At 39.6% G+C, this 19,953-nt stretch overlaps 1 protein-coding gene across 3 annotated transcripts in view; it reads right to left on the bottom strand.

The window, feature by feature from the left end:
* LOC117216798 (venom dipeptidyl peptidase 4-like) overlaps nt 1-19,953 on the bottom strand; it is a 303,125-nt gene that overhangs the window by 280,073 nt on the left and 3,099 nt on the right. The gene's annotated exons all lie outside the window — the stretch shown is intronic.

The raw sequence follows: 19,953 nt of genomic DNA, 5'->3' as shown, positions 1-19,953 counted from the left end.
GTTTATCAAATCTTTGTTAATATTTTCTCTACTCCCTGGCTCGGTTTAAGTATCTCGAGTACTTACTGTGCTATCTAGACACACACGGTAACATTGAAGTAAACAACGCCAATGCCGGGAACGATCTTTCCGTCATTTCGTAAGTGACATGCAGAAATCGTTTATTCTCTCTACTGTTTCGCCGGATATGGTGCTGATATTTACTGAGAATGGGGTTTTAAAATTTTCGCGGAATAAAGGTGATCGGAAATCCATTTTTCAACCAAGTCGCAATTACGAATGGATTTGATTAAAAAAATAAAGAGCATCCAGTGTAGCAGTTTGTAGCTTGAAATATATTACACAGCAATACGATATAATAACTTTCTGACATAGAAGAATTATAATTACAAGTTGGTTTGAACCATATTTTTTAAATTGCTACAGAGAATGTTTAGTCGTGTGGTTTAAATGACGAGATTCTCAGATTCCCCATATTTAAGGAGTAACAAACACTGCTCAACAAGAATCGACGAACAAGGACGTGTAATGGCTGTAACGAACGAACAAGCTGATTTTGCAAAATACTATTTGCGATTAGATTTTCATGTACTTTCATTAAACTAAAATCTTGATTCCACTAAAAAATAAAGAGTATCCCGTGTAGCAGTTCGTAGTAGAAATACATTACACAGCACTGCGATATAATAACTTTCTGACATAGAAGAATTATAATTACCAGTTGGTTTGAACCATATTTTTTAAATTGCTAAAGAAAATGTTTAGTCGTGTGGTTTAAATGACGAGATTCTCGGATTGCCCATATTTAAGGAGTAACAAACACTGCTCAACAAGAATCGACGGGCAAGGACGTGTAATGGCTGTAACGAACGAGCAAGTTGATTTTGCAAAATATTATTTGAGATACGTAATTAATTACAGGCTCATCATAACATCGAATAATCAATATTACAACTTTTAGATACTGCAAACCGCGCTGCGTATTTGTTAAATTTCTTGGCGCCAAAATCATCGCGCCTGGATATCCCATATGCAACATGCAACTGCTCTGGTCGAATCTTGTCGATTTCGCCCCATGAATTTAGCACGGCGACTCGAAATCGTGCCAGAGCTGGTAGAATGGACGTTACAGACCAGTTCCGGCCCAACGTTTCACGGATCATTGTTCCATTTTCGCAGCGAGTGCGTTTGTCCATGCGGTTGCCATTGTTGCTACATTTCTGCCGATAGAAGGTCCTGTTTTCACGAGGCATCGGCCACGCACGTGACAATGGCGGCGATGCAAACGCCGGTGAAACGCGCAATTAAAATGTATAATGAAACGTTAAATCGCGCGGAAATTGTAGCCACTCCAAATGAGCTGCGACGCGCACGCGATAAGTGGAATTTTTATTTCGCGCGTAGATTAAGGAAATGTATGGACCAACGCTATTAGAAAGTGGAAAAACGTAATAAGTAGCCGCGTTGTAATTTTCTGTTCGAGCAGCAACGTTTCCCCAACGGGAATAAAAACAATCTTCAATGAGATATTACGTATATTACGCCGGTGCGCAAGAAACGTTTTTCCGAGTAAAACTTCAACTGCGCGTAGTTCCTTCGAAACAGCGTGTATTTAGTCCAAGTAACGTACGCATCGTACAATGCACGTTCTCAACGATTAACTTGTTTCGTTCGTTGCAGGTTGATATGAATTGTCGCTTCTAGAATTCTTGGGACAGAGTTGTTGTGTAATCTCCATTTTTTAGAGTTTCTGTTAAACTGATTCTGATCAATATGGAACGAAAGCTTGTCCTGGATGGGACGGATATCTCTAAGCTTCCACACGCGATACATTTACGTTCGCAGAAACTTTCGTAACGCTCTTTAAACGGAGAAACGAAACTCGTGTAAGATAATAATCTTACGAGCATTCTCATCGCCAATGACCAAGGTTTCTTCTTCTTCTTCGATGACGAGGTTTCTTCTTCTTCTTAATATTGAACACGCGTGACGTATAGGAAATTTCTGATAATCGATGCAACATCTAATACAAACATTATCGACAAGCTAGAAATACGAATTAACATCGAAACAGATTAAAAACGTACGACACCGAGCGTACGAATATTTTCATCAATCACTCTGTGTATGACTTCAATTTTATCATCTTTATCGCGTCGCAGCTTGTCTGTTTGAGAGTAAAATGCGCGACGTAATTAATATTCTCGAGCAGTCAAGACACTGCTGTTTACTCTTTCCCGGCAAAGTTCTCCGTTTCGAGAGCATGAATTCAAACACAAGATAACGAAATTACTTTATCGGATGTCCCGCCGGCAAATAGACTTTGCATTGTTTCGCGCTCGGCAAAACTACTCGGCCTGAAAAAACCCAGTTCTCGTGAATCAACACGAAGCAATTTTTCCTTTCTGTTTGATATGTCGCGCGGAGTTTCGAGCCAGTCAGGGCACAAGTATTCGCGGTGCACGCGCGGTCAAGTATTTTTCGCCAGACGTTTTATCACCGTGGCACCGCTTTTCGTGAAAATTACGGACGCGGGTAACGGCGAACGTAACCAGCAGAAGAAAAAAAGAGGAGAAGAGGAGGAAGAAGGGGGCGAAAAGAAAGAGAAAAAAAAAGAAAACACACATAGAGACCTTTCAGCAACTTACAGAAATATTTCAATAGGGTAAAAAGCTACGTGATTGCCACTTTTCAGCCACGTTTCGCGGCAATGAATGTTTCAAACGAATCTGGCTCTACGATTTCGGCGAACGTTATACAGCGAGTATTTGCAACTAAACTGTTACCGCTTGTACCGCTTTTAACAAACGCGTTTAAAAGCTCCTTCAATGACAACAGTTTTACCCACGATAAATCCGACAACTATTAACAACCGCTTGCATATCGTTACACAAGCGCTCTGTACAAACACGTACGCGCGCAGTGTAATACATGTTAATAGCTTGGTACATATTGTTAATGCACTGGTCGCAGGCCAACGTTTCACGGCTGAAAAATTTCCTATGCAAGTTGTTAAATATGAATAAGTAATCGCGAAATGCACTTTTTCGCGACATCATCGGCGTTGAAAGGTAACGTCGTGGTGAAGGTAACTGTTTGAAATAACTAGAAACATAGGAGGCTCGCGCGGTTGTGTAATAATTATGCGAGAAATTTCGACTTTGCGACTCCGCTATTTCGCTTGCAACGAAGCTGCCGTGAAAGGATGCGCTTTTCAAACTTCTGCTATGCCTTTTTCACTCTGCCTGGCCATTTCATTTTTCGAAATTCCATTTAGGTTATAGAAGATATAAAGGAGGAAAGTGTGCATTAGGTTGTTCGGGGAAATTCATAGCGAAAATTCCACAGGGATTTAACTAGAATTTCTTAATTTCCCGCCGTTTGTTAAATAATTTTTCGTCTCCTTCGGTAACGAGCTCTTTTCGAATAGCCTTTACGAGCTTCCAGAGTATTTCGTTTCTCTTCTATGTACTTTAAACGAGTCTTGACTTTCAACACAGCGACGAAACGTCCAGTAATATTTTCTGATAACTAGGATTCTGATAATGAATTTCTACGATACGCGCGAATTCGTATTTCGCGTATCGATGATACATCGATTCGGCATTGTCGTCGCTGAGGAAAATCTCCGGAAAGAAGAAACTTCTTTCGCCTACGAATTCTGAACGTTTGTTCTTAGTTTCCTATAACGAGCGAAATAAAAGCAGTGCCTCTTCAACGTTACGCTATTATACGCAAATGTATAGTAAAAAACGGTACGAGCTTTTCGAACATTCCTACACTTGTTAACAGAATCGAATTGAACACGAAGCTGAAACGAGGGAGAAATTATACTTTTCCTTTTTTCTTTTTCCTACATTAAAATAACGAATCGCGACCGTGCACGCGTGTAATCGAGTCGAATCGACGTGAAATGAAGCGGGGAACAAATAACAAAGGATCGGACGACTCGAGTATTTTGCACAGGCACAATAGCTTTATGAGGCGATTGTAGGGCCCTGTTTACGCTTAACAAAATCGAACAAATCGAGTCGAAACGGGGCCATCTCGCATTTCAAACGATTCCTCGGTCGTTTCATATGCAAACAGAACTTTTTCCTCCCCGTAAAGAGAAGTAACATACGGGGTGTCCGAAATCGTGCAACGATCGACAGCGTGGGCAATTTCACGTGGAAAAATACGTCGAAAATATAAGGAAACATCTTACCGTATGACGGTTCGTTCTCGAGAGAACAGAGTTCGAGGATTTTTGAAACGTACTTGAATACGTCTAATTTAGTTAATTAAATCTAATGATTTATTTAATCAATCTACGTAGGTAGGTTATTCTACGTGCGAAAATCAGTAAAAAAGCATAGAACAAAATTTGAAAGTTCGTTCAAAATAATTTGGAAAAATTCAATTTTCTTGAAAACTAGGCTTACAACGAAAAAAACGTTATTCTACATTTTTTTTTTTTTCTATTACTTTCGACATTTTGCACCTTTCGCTGGTTGTTTGCTCGCACCTACACGACAGTTAACCAAATTCGCGTGCACCAAACAATTTTCCAAATTTTATTTTATCCAAAACGACGCACGGTATGGACAAATTTTATTCTGCACTTTTCACATAGCGTTCTCTCTTCTGTCGATCGTAACACGATTATAGACGTACACGCGTACCAAGAACGATCTTCAAAAATATTTGCCATCTTGAATCTACGCTAATTTAATGCGCCATATTTTTCGAACGCGGAAAATTCGCTAATTAACTTCATTATCGTGAATTTATTTCGTCCGCTCTGCCGTCTCTGCTAATTAAAGTGGTTATCGACGTCGAAATTTTCAACGAGGACGCGCAACGTACGCTTCGTGGCTATCTTCGAGCGTAAAAAAAATATTCCACTAGCTTTTCGCTTGATTTCGTACGATTCGGTCCACGGCAATGTATGACCCGGTCTCCTGCGTTCCGATGAACAGGCTACGACTTCGACATGGTAAAACATGGTATTTCTCGCAACCATGAATCTGCGCGCTGTCGATGAAACGTATCTCGCGGATAGTGCGAAATACAAGCGTCGATTAGCTAGAACGAACGAAATATTCATCCGCCGACGACAGAGAGACGAGGAGAAGAAAAAAATGCTATTAAATTTTAACGAACTTGTCGTTTAAATTTCAAATGTGAACTTCATGGTATCCTACCTTTTCGTATTTTTCAAATCTGCATTTTCCAGCTGGAATGTATAAATTTGAAAAAATTTACGGATTCGTTATCGAATTAAAAACATTGGAATGTTGGTTCAGCTTACGAACGTAATTAGAGGCGAGATAATTGCTGGCGGTTGCGAAGAATTCAAACGGATGGAACAATACGCCAGACAGATGGACTTTCATGAAATTCTTTACGGCAAATTTGCTTCTATTCGCGACGGATTATGCTGCTGCTTCGAGTTCGTCGCGCCGTTTCAATTTGATTCGTTTACACGCGAATCGTTCGATCAAAATGTTATCGGCTCGATTCGATCCGATTTAATGCAAACGAGTTTCCGCGCGCCGATCTCGCCAAATTGAACGCGACAGTGCGACCGAAAAAGAAACATCGAAATAGAGATACGCTTGCTGTATGCAAACACGCCGATAAGAGAAGGAAACTTTCTTCTGATCGGATAAAAAATGAGAAAACTTGAGAAATGTTGTAGCAGAGTAGAACCGAAAGAGGATCGACTAATCTCGATACCAAGCTTCCTGCTATTTTCGTGTAATTTACAACATGACAACTTTCTATAGTAAATATGCAAATATTTTTGCCAGCTACTCTACATAGGTTTGAGAATCAATTCATGTCGGATTATGTAACTCTGTAGTTATTAGCCAGAACGTTTAATGAGATCAATTTACTTGTTCATCACAGATAAAATACGTTTAATAACGAAAAAATTAAAATACTAAATATAAATTGCTACGTGCGTATCTGATAGATATAATCTCACGAAAATTTACACAAAAACTTGCTGAACTTTCAACTCTTGATATATAGCTACGTATACGACGAATATTAATCGTCCATTTAATACGATATAAATATAAATTAATATAATATATTATTTCTCAAATTTTAACGATATCAATTTACTATATGTTAATGGAAAAAAATCCGAAAGATCGTTTAAAATAATTCTAATCCTGAAATGATCCTAGTAACGAAATATTCATACGATACCCGAGATATTTTCAGCAACTATTCCATTTAACGAAAATGATAATCTTTGGCATCGAAGGGACGTGTACTTCAATTTGGATGGATGAAGAAAGATGTGAAAAATTAACCGAGTGGAAAACACGATCAAAGCGGAGCAATTTGCGCGTTCCATTTCACGTTGAACTTGGGGATTTTTCATGAACAATCGGATCCCACATTTATTGATAATCTGTTCAGAGGCAGTTTCATTGGCCGTTTCGCCTCGAGGGTCGCTAATTACTTACAAGATTAATTCCCGGCCAGGTCCGTCGCGGATATTATGAGATTAAGTTGCTCTTTTACGTCATGTTACAGGCAAGAAGCCATTTTTCCTCGACGCTGCTTTTCACCGCACGTGAAGGAAAGAAGCAGCAACAAGCTCGCCAGGAATTTATCGTCTTCTAACCTTGCAAACGACAATGCAATTTCGCCAACGTGGCTCAAAGCTAACTCGGCCACAGCGTGTTTCGCTTGTGTGCCATTAATTCCCCATACCGTGCGATTTTCAATGACCAAAAAATAAAGATAAAACAAAGAGAATGATAAGACTTCAATTTTCCACAGTTTCAAAACTAAAGTGGAATACTTCGACTAAACAGGATAACGTAGTTCAGCTAGTGGATATAATTTTATCTACGATCACGATCCCATCCTTTCTCTTAGTTCTTTCTCCTTTTTTTTTTCTTTTTCTTTTATCTCTATACTACCACCGTAGCCATCCACTTTCACTTTCAAGCTGAGCCAAAAGTTGTTACGTTCTTTATTAAGTTCGAATTGCTCGGCGGCTCTATGGAAAGTTAAACGAGGGTCTCCAGGGTGAAGTGGGCCCGAGTTCTATGATACGGCGAGGGTTACCGCGAAAGATGCCGAGTCTGAATCTTTGAAAGCATATCGCGAGCTTTTAGCCTGACTACGGTTATTTCGGCCACGACTCAAAAGAGGAAAAGAAAGACCGATATCATCGGACGATCGAATAATCTCTTTTATTCGTATAACAATCGTTTTCACGGCTGATGATTAATCCGACGTTTAGCAATTGGCCAAAGAGAAGCGAAGCGAATTAATTTAAAAATACCAATCGTAGGTGGAAACGAATGACTGATAAACCCGATAGAAATCGAAGAGGAGAAGCGATCGCATAAAGGATACGAAGAATAATATCAGTTGATTAGTCGGCGCGTCCAATAAGCTTTGAAAAGGGACAAAGATTGCCGTCAAAGGATTTTATTTTCGAAAAGGAGAAATAATCCATAGTCGGAACACATGCAGCGAAGAGTGAACAAATAACCAAGTATCGGTGACCGGCGATGCAACTCTGTTCCATCGTCTCCTCCCTCTTCTTCTCGTATCGCGAATTGAACGTAGAATTAGGTCGGCCGTACAAAGAAACGAGCAAATATATTTTTTCCCATCGGTTTCCAATATCGTACGAATCAACTTAACGCTATGACAACCACCTTTTCAGTATTCGCGTGATCATAGCGAGCCTCCTCTATGAATACATTTTCCCTTTGTGCTTGGTCTTTGGATCGTAGAATCAGGTTGCGAGACTTGGTACACCAAAGAACATGCTGCTCCGTAAGCCTAAGCCTAAGCTTAGGTATTTCACGGCGGATGCATCAAGTCGCGGGTTAATTGGGAGAGGAAGATCGTAGATGTGTTTTAAGTACACGGCGTAATTTAACAATAGACGTTCCACGATTGTTATATACCTTGGTATATATTTATTTATCCCTTTGGTATATATTTACAAGATGGTGTATAATATATTCGATATTATATGCCTTGTAAATACGTATAGACAAATATGAAAATTATATCAACGAATGGAAGCTAAACTTTCATTTATAAAAAATCGTTCGAACCCAGGCAAGTACGAGAAAAGATTTTGTGAAAATCTGTCAAGACACAGATCGAACCAAGTGAAAGTGCAAATCGAAAGTGCAACTTCGATACGCTGTTACGTTTAACGCTAACTCGTTCTATTGTATTATCCGACTAATCAATTTCTCAATTTTTGTCGATAGAAAAATTTACACAAAGTTAGACGGACAAAAAAAATAACAATGAACGTATTATTTTAAATTAAGCTTCGAAATCGGCCGTTTGACCGGACCTGTTAAGGATACTGCTAAACACCATAGACGATTCCTCTAACTCGATAAACCTCGTCCTGAGACAAGCCGAACCAAATAGTGGCGCGATTTAAAAATGCGCTATATTCGAATAATAAACGCGGTTGTGCTCGGAGCAGCCGATAAACTCGGCAAACAGGTTGAAAAAGAAATTCTGCAAACTCAATCCTGGAACAGATGGATCCGCGGAAACATAATCATTTGCACCGTTGAATGGTATTCGCGATAACAGCCTCTCCATCCCGTGGACCTTCGTCAACGTCGCCCTCCCATCCCTTTTTCTTGCCGCTCCGTTCCTTCGGAAATTACTTGGCTGACGTTCCAGCAACAAAAGCGATTCGACCGGATTATTACAAGAAAGTGTGGCGAAGGCGTAATTCGATGGAATACACCGAATAACTCGGAATTACTTTGTGGCTGGGCAGAGATCACCAGTGGAAAAGATGGTCGGTCGAAAGCACTCGGCTGGGTGCCTCGAAGGAAGAAAAAGGAGGAGAAGAAGGAGGCGATGCTGGCAAGAAGAAAACACCATTCGTTTTCGCGGTTATTGTAGCCCCATTCTAGATGTACGTACACCCGTTATCTGCGTGTAGGTGCACGCCGCGTACCTACGAATTCCTTCCGGAAGCATGGTCGTTCCACTAAATACGCGAGATCCAATTTGGACGAACACCAAAATTCGAAGAAATATACTTACCCGCGTACATGCGCGCATATATGGATATATAGGGTGAGTCGTGAGAAACGGCACAGTTAAATACCCAGCGTTGCTTGGTGTTGCATGGAAAAATTTCTCGGAGGGAAAAAAGTTACGCCGTTTCGAGCAGCGAGTACGTAATGGCGAGAAGAATTTTTCTTGTGCTCGTTTTTTTTTACGAGATTTTAAAATATATTTTTTAAGCGATACCCCGTGGTGTTTTGCACGCCAATTCAGCGGTTCTTAACCTGCGGTCTGCGAACTTCGCGATGCACGAGATAACTTATCATCGCATCGTTCGAAGAAGAAATATTTGGCATGCGTATTTGCTTGTTCATAACGAACCTCTTCTGCCTAAGAAGGTTGTCGACGAGCTACCGATCAGCGTTTCAATTATTTGGCACATCGGAGACATAGATCTCCTGCCGAGTCTTGGCCATCCGCCACAACGGAAAGTTATTTAGCGAAGTTGCTTGGTAAGCAAATGATTAAAGGAGGCTGCACAGATCAGTTCACGGTTGAGAGCAAATTTCGAAATTTCACTAACGAACCCTGAAATTTTTTAAATAGAGCGCAGTTGCAATCGTAGGTTTGTGTTATTACATCGTAATTCATTCGGATCTGTTTGTACGCGATATTAAAACCCAACGTGGCGAAGAATTTCCTGTTTCTCGAACGTGCAGTATCAACGACGATACTAAAACCAGACGAAACATTAAAAGCAAATAGATCACCCAGTAGAAGTAGGTGCACCCGCACACGTATACACATGGCCCTTTATGTAAGACACATTCGGCAGCGAGACGTTCAATTTCAACCAGAGACTTCCTGCAAGCGTTATTGGTACTGCTGACTTCGTCCCCTGTGAACTTCCATCCATCGGTGTTCTTCCAGTTTCCTCCTTTCCGCTTCCGTCAATTTCTAATTGTCCTTGACGAGATTTCGTTTCCGTGAAACTCGTTTTCCGAAACGAAGCTCCTCCTTTCTCCCCTTTGAATCTATTAGATTTTACACGCAACGTGGAGACAGTTGCAGGCAACGAGCAGCAATATTTCTAAATTTCTTCCAATACTTCTGCAAGAAGATTCGACGATCGAAGTCGAATATCTGCGGCACGAAACTCTTCCTTTCTCTCTTTGAATCTTTCGCATTATATTACATTGCGTTGCGTGTATTATACTATTATATATGACTATCGGAAATAAAGCAGTTTCTTAATTTCTGTGAATCGTTCTCCGAGAAAATTCAACGATCGGAGCCGAATATTTCCCGGCAAAAAACTCCCCTCTACGTTCTGTCTTTCAAACACTTGCATTTTACATACAACGAGGAGGCTATTGCAAGTAACAAACGATAGCGTTTCTTAGTTTCTTCGAGTCGTTGTGCAAGAAAATTCAACGATCGGAGCGGAATATTTTCCGGCGCAAAACTGCTGTCGTTCTCTCTTTGAGACTGTTGCATTTTACACTGAACGCGGACACTGTCGCAAGTAACAAGCGATAACGTTTCTTAGTTTCTTGCAATCGTTGTGCAAGAAAATTCAACAATCGCAACCGGATATTTTCCGGCACAAAGCTGCTCTCGTTTTCTCTTTGAATCCGTTACATGTTGCGCGCAACGCGGAGACTGTTGCGAGTAACAAGCAGCAATGTTTTTCGATTTCTTTAGATCGCAGCCCAAGAGGACGGAAATTCAACGATCGAAGCCGGATATTCCGAATATTTGCCGACGATAGACGGCTCGGTAAATAGGCTGTCTCTCGTGTTGCCCTCTCTTTTCCACTCTGGCTGCAGTTATAGCGAGATATACGGGCAAGCCCATACCGTAAGTCAGCCCGTGCAACTACACAAGATGTTAAACTCAAGGAAGATGAAAGTACAAAGTCTGCTCGTGACACGAGTTAACTTCAAAATGGCTCGAAATGCCAAGATTTCAACTTGCTCGGTTGATGACAGCTTTGTTACCGACTGTTCCATGCCGACTCGCCTCTCTACGAGCAAAAACATTTAGCACTTCTTGCTCGGTGTCAGTCGCCCAAAATTCCCTCTCAGAAATTCGTTCTGCATTTCCTTCCAATTTCCTTCCACGAAAATGTCCAAAACTTTTGGATTTCGTAACAGTTATCTCTGTTGGCATGCGAAATCTTCCACCTCGCTCTTCTTCTTCCAACGATGTTACATTCGCTAACTTTGAAACCTCGCTGTACATCGGATTTACAACTAATTTCGTTGAAAAAATTCATCAGAAATTGTACGTTTGATCGTCTGCGAAGGAGCAGATAGATATCTCGTGGAAAAACCGAGGAAACGCGAAGCAAAGAGACGACGATGTTCCATATCTTCTTTCATCGATAGCGCGATCGTTGCTTTCGCCTTGATTATTTGCAAAGTATCTTAAAAAGACACAAAAGCTATCTTAAAGGTATCTTAAAAAGCTACAAAGATCTGCGAGGAGAAACGAGTATTTCAATAGAAGAGTTTTACCGAAAAGTATTCGTCATATAACAAACATCGTTGTTATCGGCGCGATGAAAAGTCAAGGGGAAATTGTTGAAATTTTCATACATATTTATTCGTTACGTCTATATATCGTGGGATGGTTGTGAAAAAGACTCACAGAGAATGAAAGAAACGAAAGGTCGAGGAAAACCGGAGGAGAGATAATCTCCGCAGCCTGTGTCCCAACGTAACGAGGCAACGTAAGTGGAATAACTCGCAAGTTAAGATAAACAGAATTTACAATGGAAATTTCTTTTCATAATCAGTCGAGTTTTACGGAACTCCGTGCATATTTTAATGCCGGATTCACAGGCCACGGTTAACCGGTGACCTGGTTGCCATTGGATTAACCGGAAAGTAAGAGGAAACGCATCGAAATTTCTCGAGTTTTCAAAGCACGGTCTTTGGTTGCTGTTGCGGTCGCAATTTCCGTATCCATTTTTCTAGCTGTCGCCTTGCTCCGTTAAGTGTACTCCTAATAATACAACGGAGCTAAATCATTGTTACGGCTGACCATCACCGAACCAATCTACTTTGTGCCTTTGTAAAACGAAGAGCAGATCGAAAAGGCTTTTAACGTGATAACCGAATTTACTTAAACAACAAACTCTCGGCATACACTGTCGGTAGCTCGCGAAACTACTTGGACATTTATCGCGAAAGATTTCTCCGAATGTATCGCACGTATTATACGAAACGTCTCCAAGTGATTTCATCAAAGTTGTAATACGTGACAATTGTGTTACCTTTGACTGTTTCGCGTTCCTTTAACTTGTCGTTTAATCTCCGTTGAAAGGCGTAGAAACGATAAGTTGGAAACGATTGAGTAGAGGAACTCGGCAAAATTCAAGATCATCTGGGTAACCAGGTTATTTCTTGCAAAGATAATTTGCAAAAATTCCACGTGAAAGCGCTGGTAATCCGAAGAATTTCGCCGTCTGTAAAAATTTCCAGCCGTTAGAATCTTAAGAGTTCACGTTCCGGCAAGGGCAAAGAATATTTGCGTAGCCGTAGGAATTCGCAGAGAAACGGAATGATTAACGTTACCATGAAATCGTTTCGCTCTTCGACTTCACCGCGTTATGCACGACCCGGTTAAAAATAGCTCCACGAGACGCAAAACGAGCCCGTGAACGCGTAATTATGATCACCAGGGAACGATGGTAACGGCTCTGTTTTCCAAACAGCAGGAGTTTTCATTAAAGGACAAACAGTATTCCGAGCCATTCGTTATCGCTTTATCTAAACCTCGTAACAGTTCGAGAGCACTTCGCGCCGTACGGACCTCTTGCACAATAGAACTGGTACGCAATTAGCCAAGTGTCGCTCTAATAAGGATTTGTAGGATAGGTTGGGTCAGGTTAAATCGGCCTGTTTACAGTTAAGCAGCTGGACAGACCGTCCTCGGATTCGTGGTTCGACCGTTCGCTGTCGCACAGTTCGCGTTTATATGATGAACAGCGCGACTCGTTTCACGTCCTCGAAATTAGTTTACCCTAGAAACCGGACGAAAAGTTAGTTAATCCCCGATGAACTCTGAAACCGAGGACTTTGTTCCTTCTGCTCTTCTTTTGTTTCCCTTTTTTTGTTTCTTTTCTTCTTTTACGTTATTGTTTCACCGTTGTCTGGCGTTTCGTCTTTGACCTTCTCAGATTTCGCTTTTATTTTGTCTTTTTCTTCTATTATTGTTTCTTACGATGGCGAAGACTAGGTCAAGCGTGACTCATACGTCATGCGACTCGTTTCGATGTTTGCAAATTATCCTTAGAGGATACTGTGATTCGACCTTAGACTTTGTTTGCAGTTTTCTTTCGAATCTCTGCTGTCTGTTCAAGCGTAAATTCAGAAAGAAGAATTGAATTTTCATTTTTCTTGAAGAAGAACACGATGATTTCGTAGCGGATTCTTCTAATATTTCTCGAAAGGAAAAACAAAGCGATCCAGCTATTTATTTTCATCGATACGGGAACATTGTTATCCTCGCGTTACGAACTAAAGAGTAAAAGAGATAAGAAGCGATAAAACGCGTAAAAAGTACTGCGATTTCAACGACCTTACACAATTTTTTTTACTCTTTCGTATTCAATTTCTTCTCTCGATTAAAAAAAAAAAAAAAGAAACGAAAGCAACGTCCGATAAGGAAGCAATGGTGTTTTATCTTTCTTTTTCTATCTTCATCGATGGTAGAGAACCAGAAGCATCGTTGCGGATGCACCATAACGCTTCGTAATATTATACCTTGATGGGAGCGCAGGCTATCGGTTATCAACTTTTTGAATTATCAACGGGCCAAGTTAGACATGTTTGTAACGGATCGGCAGGAAGATACAAACTTACGATGCACCGGTTTCGTGCTTCCGCTGTAAAGTTTCCCACGTTACGTTTATAGTTTACGCCCGCTTACATTAGAATTAGACCTAATTTCTCAGCACGTAACTGTGCGCAAAGCGTGTACAAGTGTACGTATACAAACTAACTGCCATTATTAGCTATTTACGTGTCTAGGTTTTCATATCCACCCAGTTCCTAATTCAACTTTTATCCGTCGTATTTGAAATTGCTATTTTTTTGATTTCTTCCTGATACTTGGTAAAATCGTCGAATATTCTACGAATAGGAATTTTATTTTCATGCAAAGTCGTTTCAACGTTTCCCTCTCTTTCTATGCTGGAACTTGTACCAAGTACCTTTGATATTTCCGCCGATGTGCATTTTTAATCACCTTTTTCTATTTTCTGTCCTCGAATCACCGCGCTGCTGTTTCTCTCTTTACCACTTTCCATTCCACCCATAGCGTCCTTGCGGAACTCCTTTCCCCCTTTTATTACCCTGAAATTTCGATATCTCTGTTTCTTTCATTTTTGATACCTCGCAGTGAATGTTTTCTTTTTTTTTTTTTTTTTTTGTTGCTCAAACGTTCCCGCCTCCTTTCGTTTTATCGCGGAAATTTCTTTCTTCTTTTTTTTTATCACCTTCCCCTTATTGAAATTTGTCCTCCTTTTGGTGTCCTTGCATCGCTACTTCTGATTGCCGTAATCCCCTTTGCCATTGTCCTTGCATTCCCCTTTTTATTACCGCCACCCCTTTTTCAATGTCCTTGCGCCGATCTTTGCTAATTAAATTTTTCTATCGTTGGAACATTGGCGGCTTCCACGTCCACTGATTTCACATTCTCCTCCAGGATTATATCAATATGCCGCGGCAATAGGCTGCGCATTTTTACGCTTCTATGGGAAATTTCAAGGTGGAAAAGTTCGTAGAAAACGCATCACGCGCGTAAAATATATAAAACAACCGAAATACCAGTAGCTGTTACAATATTCCATAGATAAAACAAATCCTTGTTTTATCTTTTCATTATCCTCATAGAAATTTGCATAAATGTGCCTGGCCGTCGCTCTATGGCGACATATTGGGTTGGCAGCTAAGCGATTGAGTATTTTAAATAAGAGGGAAAATTCAGAATTTTTGCTTAAAAATATAACTTTATTCAATTAGATATTGTCCGTTTTTGTCGATGACCTTTTGCCATCTTTCAGGCAGTGTTATAATTCTATGTTCATACATCTTCTGATTTCTGCCAGTAAATGTGATTTTACATGTGTGTTTGAATTTAATGCGATTTTACATCATCAGCGTCAATAAAAATTAGTATTAGTATTAGTAATATATATATATAGTAATTAGTATTAGAGTATATATACAGGATGGTTGGTAACTGGTGGTACAAGCGGAAAGGGGGTGATTCTACGCGAAAAAAGAAGTAGAAAATATAGAATAACAATTTTTCGTTCGAGGCTTTGTTTTCGAGAAAATCGACTTTGAATTTTCGCTCGGTACGCGTGCACTTTACACGTCTCGTTATAACGGATCTCACTGTAGATCGTTGTCTCGATGGAAAAATTAAAAAAAAAAAAAGAACAAATTTTATTCTATATTTTCGACTTCTTTTTTCGCGTAGAATCACCCCCTTTCCGCTTGTACCACCAGTTACCAACCACCCTGCATATATATATATATATATATATATATATATATATATATATATGAAAGGACATCGGGGCATTTCTTTTGGAATTTCGGGAAAATCCTCAATACTTTAGTCTAGACTATCTATTATAGCTGTACTTAAATAATAAAATTTAGGGGTAGTTGTTATGATTCAATCCGATTATGTTTGCCCGAGATTTGTGACGGTGGGCTTAGGCTCGAGATGAAACAACTGGTCGCCGGACGTAGCCACGGTCACGGGATGAACGTTTTTACCTAACAGAGAAGTGCCAATATTGCAGGACACTCGTTGTATTAACCCCTTCTCGTACTTTAGCGAGTCAGACTCGCGATGAAGATTTTGGCCCAAACACGAATATCGCGAGTCTGACTCGCGACCAGATACTTGGGCCAAACGTAAACATAACAAGCCGAGCTCGCGGACTGTTTTTTGCCCGTTACGACCGTGACTGAATGTTAGTTGCTATTTGCGAGCATTAGTCTGATCTGTTTAGCGCGCGTCTACCGCTTGGGCCCGAGTTTCGTCGAACTAAATAGCACGGGAAGGAGTTAACAATCAAACTCCGAGCAGGAGCAATGTCAGCTCTACGCGGGTCTACCTAGAAACGGCGGCTGGAATTTTGTTAATATCCTCGGCCAATATGCAACGAACAAACGCGATCGTAAGGAGAGGAAAATTTCCATCAGTCTTTTATTCCTACGATCACCTTGGAGAGTTTCCACATCGTCTTTACGTGCAGTATTATACCGAGCGTCACAGCAAACGTTACTTTGTGCTTCCAAAATATATTCTACATTTAACAAAGAGTTGCCCCGTTGATTAACCCCGTGGATTCTGGAACTTTGTAAAAATCATATTTATACCAGTAAATATAGTCTTTGTTGCACAAGAACGATGGCTAGTCCGAATAAAGATTCGTTACACGCCCCTAAACCTGACGCTAACCCGACATATATATGTCGGGTTATCATTAGGATTTAAGGCGCGTAATGATTCTTCGTTTGAATTAGCCATTGTTTTACAAAACAGAGAATATATTTACGCGAATAAACAAAATTTTACAAAATATTAAGAATAATGAGTTTAATAAATGATAAGATTAACTAACGATGAGTTTAATTAATAATTAGATTAAAGAATAATAAGTTTGACGAACAATAAGAGGAACGAATAATATGTCTTACGAATAATGAATTTAACGAATAATGAGATTAACGATCGATAGGTTTTACGAATAATGAATTTAATTAACGCTATTAACAATGTTCCGGGGTTCAAACGAATCCACGGTCAACGGGATAACTCTTTACTATGCGTAGAATAATTTTAAACACAAAAATACGATTGCTTAGACACTCGGTAAATTGCTCGATGTATCACTTTCCAAGGCGATCACACGAATGAATATCTGATGAAAATCTTTTTCGCTATACGACTGCATTTGTTTGTTATATGCTCGCTGGAGACATCGAGAAGGTTCCAATCGTAGTTGCTAGGCAATTTCTGTCAAAAGTTTGTTGTATACTCTTTGGAAACATCGAGAAAGATCCAAACGTCGTTACTAGGCAGTTTCTGTCTGGAGATTAATTCCTAATACAACGTGTGTCCCATTATATCAGCATCTCTAAAGTACAATTCTATGTGATTTCTAGGGAGAACAATACAACCGATCCACACCTTCGTCAGGCAAAACGTTTATCCCGTGACCGTGGCTACGTTCGGCGACCAGTTGTCACCTCGAACCCAGTTTCGCTTTCACAAATGTCAAACAATTACAAATGACAATTGCTTAATTACAGTTATGATAAAATCTAGGCTAAAGCATTAGAAGGCTTCCTCAAAATTGCAAAGGGAAGGCTCCGGTCTTCCTTTCATCTCCGACATATATATTAATTAACTACTAATCTATATACTAATATATACTAATAGAGTATATATATATAGTAATTTTATTTCCAATTTTAATCCTTCAATATATAAAAATTGTTAATGTCAAATAGTAATACGCAATACGATCGGTAATACGATCAGTGTAGAACTTGCGTATCATGCGGTTTTCCTGGTATCAAGAAGCGGGCTTTAACGGATACGATTTAATGGATACGGCGAAAGAAATATGACGAGCGATAAAGTTTATACGTTCGATCATTTTTACTGGCGAATCGGTAAAAAGTTGTAAAGATAAGGACTCGTAGGTTCAATTACAGTCACATTAAAGATAAGTAAGTCTGGATAATATTTCCAGACATCACCGTACTAACGCGTTACTTTTTCTCAAATAAATGATTATTGTCTTTCATTTATTACTACGTCATAAATGTGTTCTAAAGTCTATAGCTGGCCATGTACATAGCACGTGAATGAAACGTATGTTCAGTTTCTTTCGCGATGATCGCAAATGCAAGGAACGTTAGCGCTAACCAAAAAAAAAAAGAACGTACCGATAAAGAAACGGATTAAACAACCTCGTTCCTTCTTCCCTGAATGATGAATGAACAGATAAAGAATGCTAACGATACAAGCTCGATTCTTCGTCTACGTGTGTTCAACTGAGAATCGAAGCGAACGTAAAGGTTATAGCTACGATAAGTTCGAAACAATGAAATAGAAAATAAAGGATTGCGCAATGATCCTTTGACATTTAAAATTGTACAGAAGTATGGTACGTTTGTCTCGGTTTTAATCCGCTGGATAAAGCAAGAATCCGGATGACCGGTAGCCAGATAAACGAGCTGCCACAGCGGCAACCTACTAAACGTATTTTCTGAATTTAACAACGCCGTTAAGTTGAGGCTGAAAGTGCGTATAACGATCCGCGTAATATCATTGAAATTGTTGAGAGACACTTCAGCCTGTACTTCCGGTTAAAACCGTTCATCGCCGCTCAAGATTAAAACACACCAGCCTCCACATCTTCCTCTTCCCTCCCCACCCCCATAAATTCTTAAATGAAAACGCCAGTTCCCCGTTACCGAGCGATAAACGTGACGTTATTTTTTTAACCTCGTTAATTGAAACGTTGCGAACATGCAAATTGCAAAAGCGAATAAATAAAGCCGGTATTTTTCCATTATCTTGACTCGGCTCGGATAAAACTCATTTGTATAGCTTCATTAATCCCCTGATTCTGCTTAGCTCCGATACGCTAAACACTTTGCAAACAAAAAAAAAAAAAAAGATTATTGTCGATGATATTGAGATTGAAAATATTGGAATTATTATATAGCGAAATTACTTGGCAATAAAGAACAATACAATTAAATAAAAAAAATACAATGGAGTGAAATTATGAGAATTGAATATGAAAATATCGACAGACAGATACAAAGATATGGCTCGTGTGTAATATAATTGTTTCGCGCTTTGTATGATATCCGGCTCACGCATGATGCAGCGATATTAAAGCTAATCTCACAGATGTATTTTTCTCAAGTACTTAATTCCACGTAATGAAAGTGGCACTCGGAGAACACGTGCAATTTTAATAATTCAACGTATAAACGCAAAGAACGAATACGAAAAGTGTCTTTCATTTACGGACACGTCTTTCACAACGACGCGTCTCTATACAAACATGAAACCTAATCTGTCGAATAATGTTGTGATCTTTAGTTTGATGGAACAAAATCGATCATACGTAATTCGATAAAGTAATATAAAACGGAAAATGTTGTGCATCCATTATTTACTTACAAAACGAAAGGAAGTTTTATTTTAGGACGACCTAAAATATACGAAAAGTTCGATAGTATTAAAATTAGCTTCGTATAGTTTCATCAAATATTTCATTGCACGTAATGAAAATGGTAGCGTGTCGTTCAAAGGAATCCGATCCTTTGTTCGGCACAATAGTTGCTAATTCCATGGTGGACGTGAAAAAATGAACATTTTCTTAATCATTCAATTTGAATCCTTGCAAGACACAAGGAGGAAACCCGTACGAGCGAAGCTTTTAAAATCGGCGACTTTAAGGGAGAAGAAAGATGTACGACGAGACCTGAAGATAGAGGGGGCAGGGAAACGAAAGTTCGCTGATAAGAAACGAACACGGAGGGCTGAAGGGAAATCTAAGGGAGAAGAAACACCAACGAGAGGGAAGATCGGCGAAAGAAAGAGAAAACGCACAAAAGGGAAAAGCCAGCAAAAGAACGAATTTTAACAGGCGGAACCCATAAGCGGACTTAGCAAAAGAGTGATGTGACGAGAGAAGAAATTGCACAATTCTCCAAGTAAGAAAATAGAAATAGACAACGATGCGTTCTTTGTTTCGTTGTTAAAATATTTATCTGAAAAATAATTTAAGTGGGGAGAATGTGAAGAAGGAAACGATTTAAAAATTGTCCAAGTGGAAGAAGAAGAGTAGAAAATAATGCGTTGTCTGTTTCGTTA

The sequence above is a fragment of the Bombus bifarius genome, unplaced genomic scaffold (assembly GCF_011952205.1).
Source record: "Bombus bifarius isolate JDL3187 unplaced genomic scaffold, Bbif_JDL3187 scf7180000007973, whole genome shotgun sequence".
In the NCBI taxonomy this organism is placed as follows: Eukaryota; Metazoa; Arthropoda; class Insecta; order Hymenoptera; family Apidae; genus Bombus; species Bombus bifarius.
Note: the sequence above shows the minus strand (reverse complement) of the source record. Positions and strands in the feature narration are given on the sequence as shown.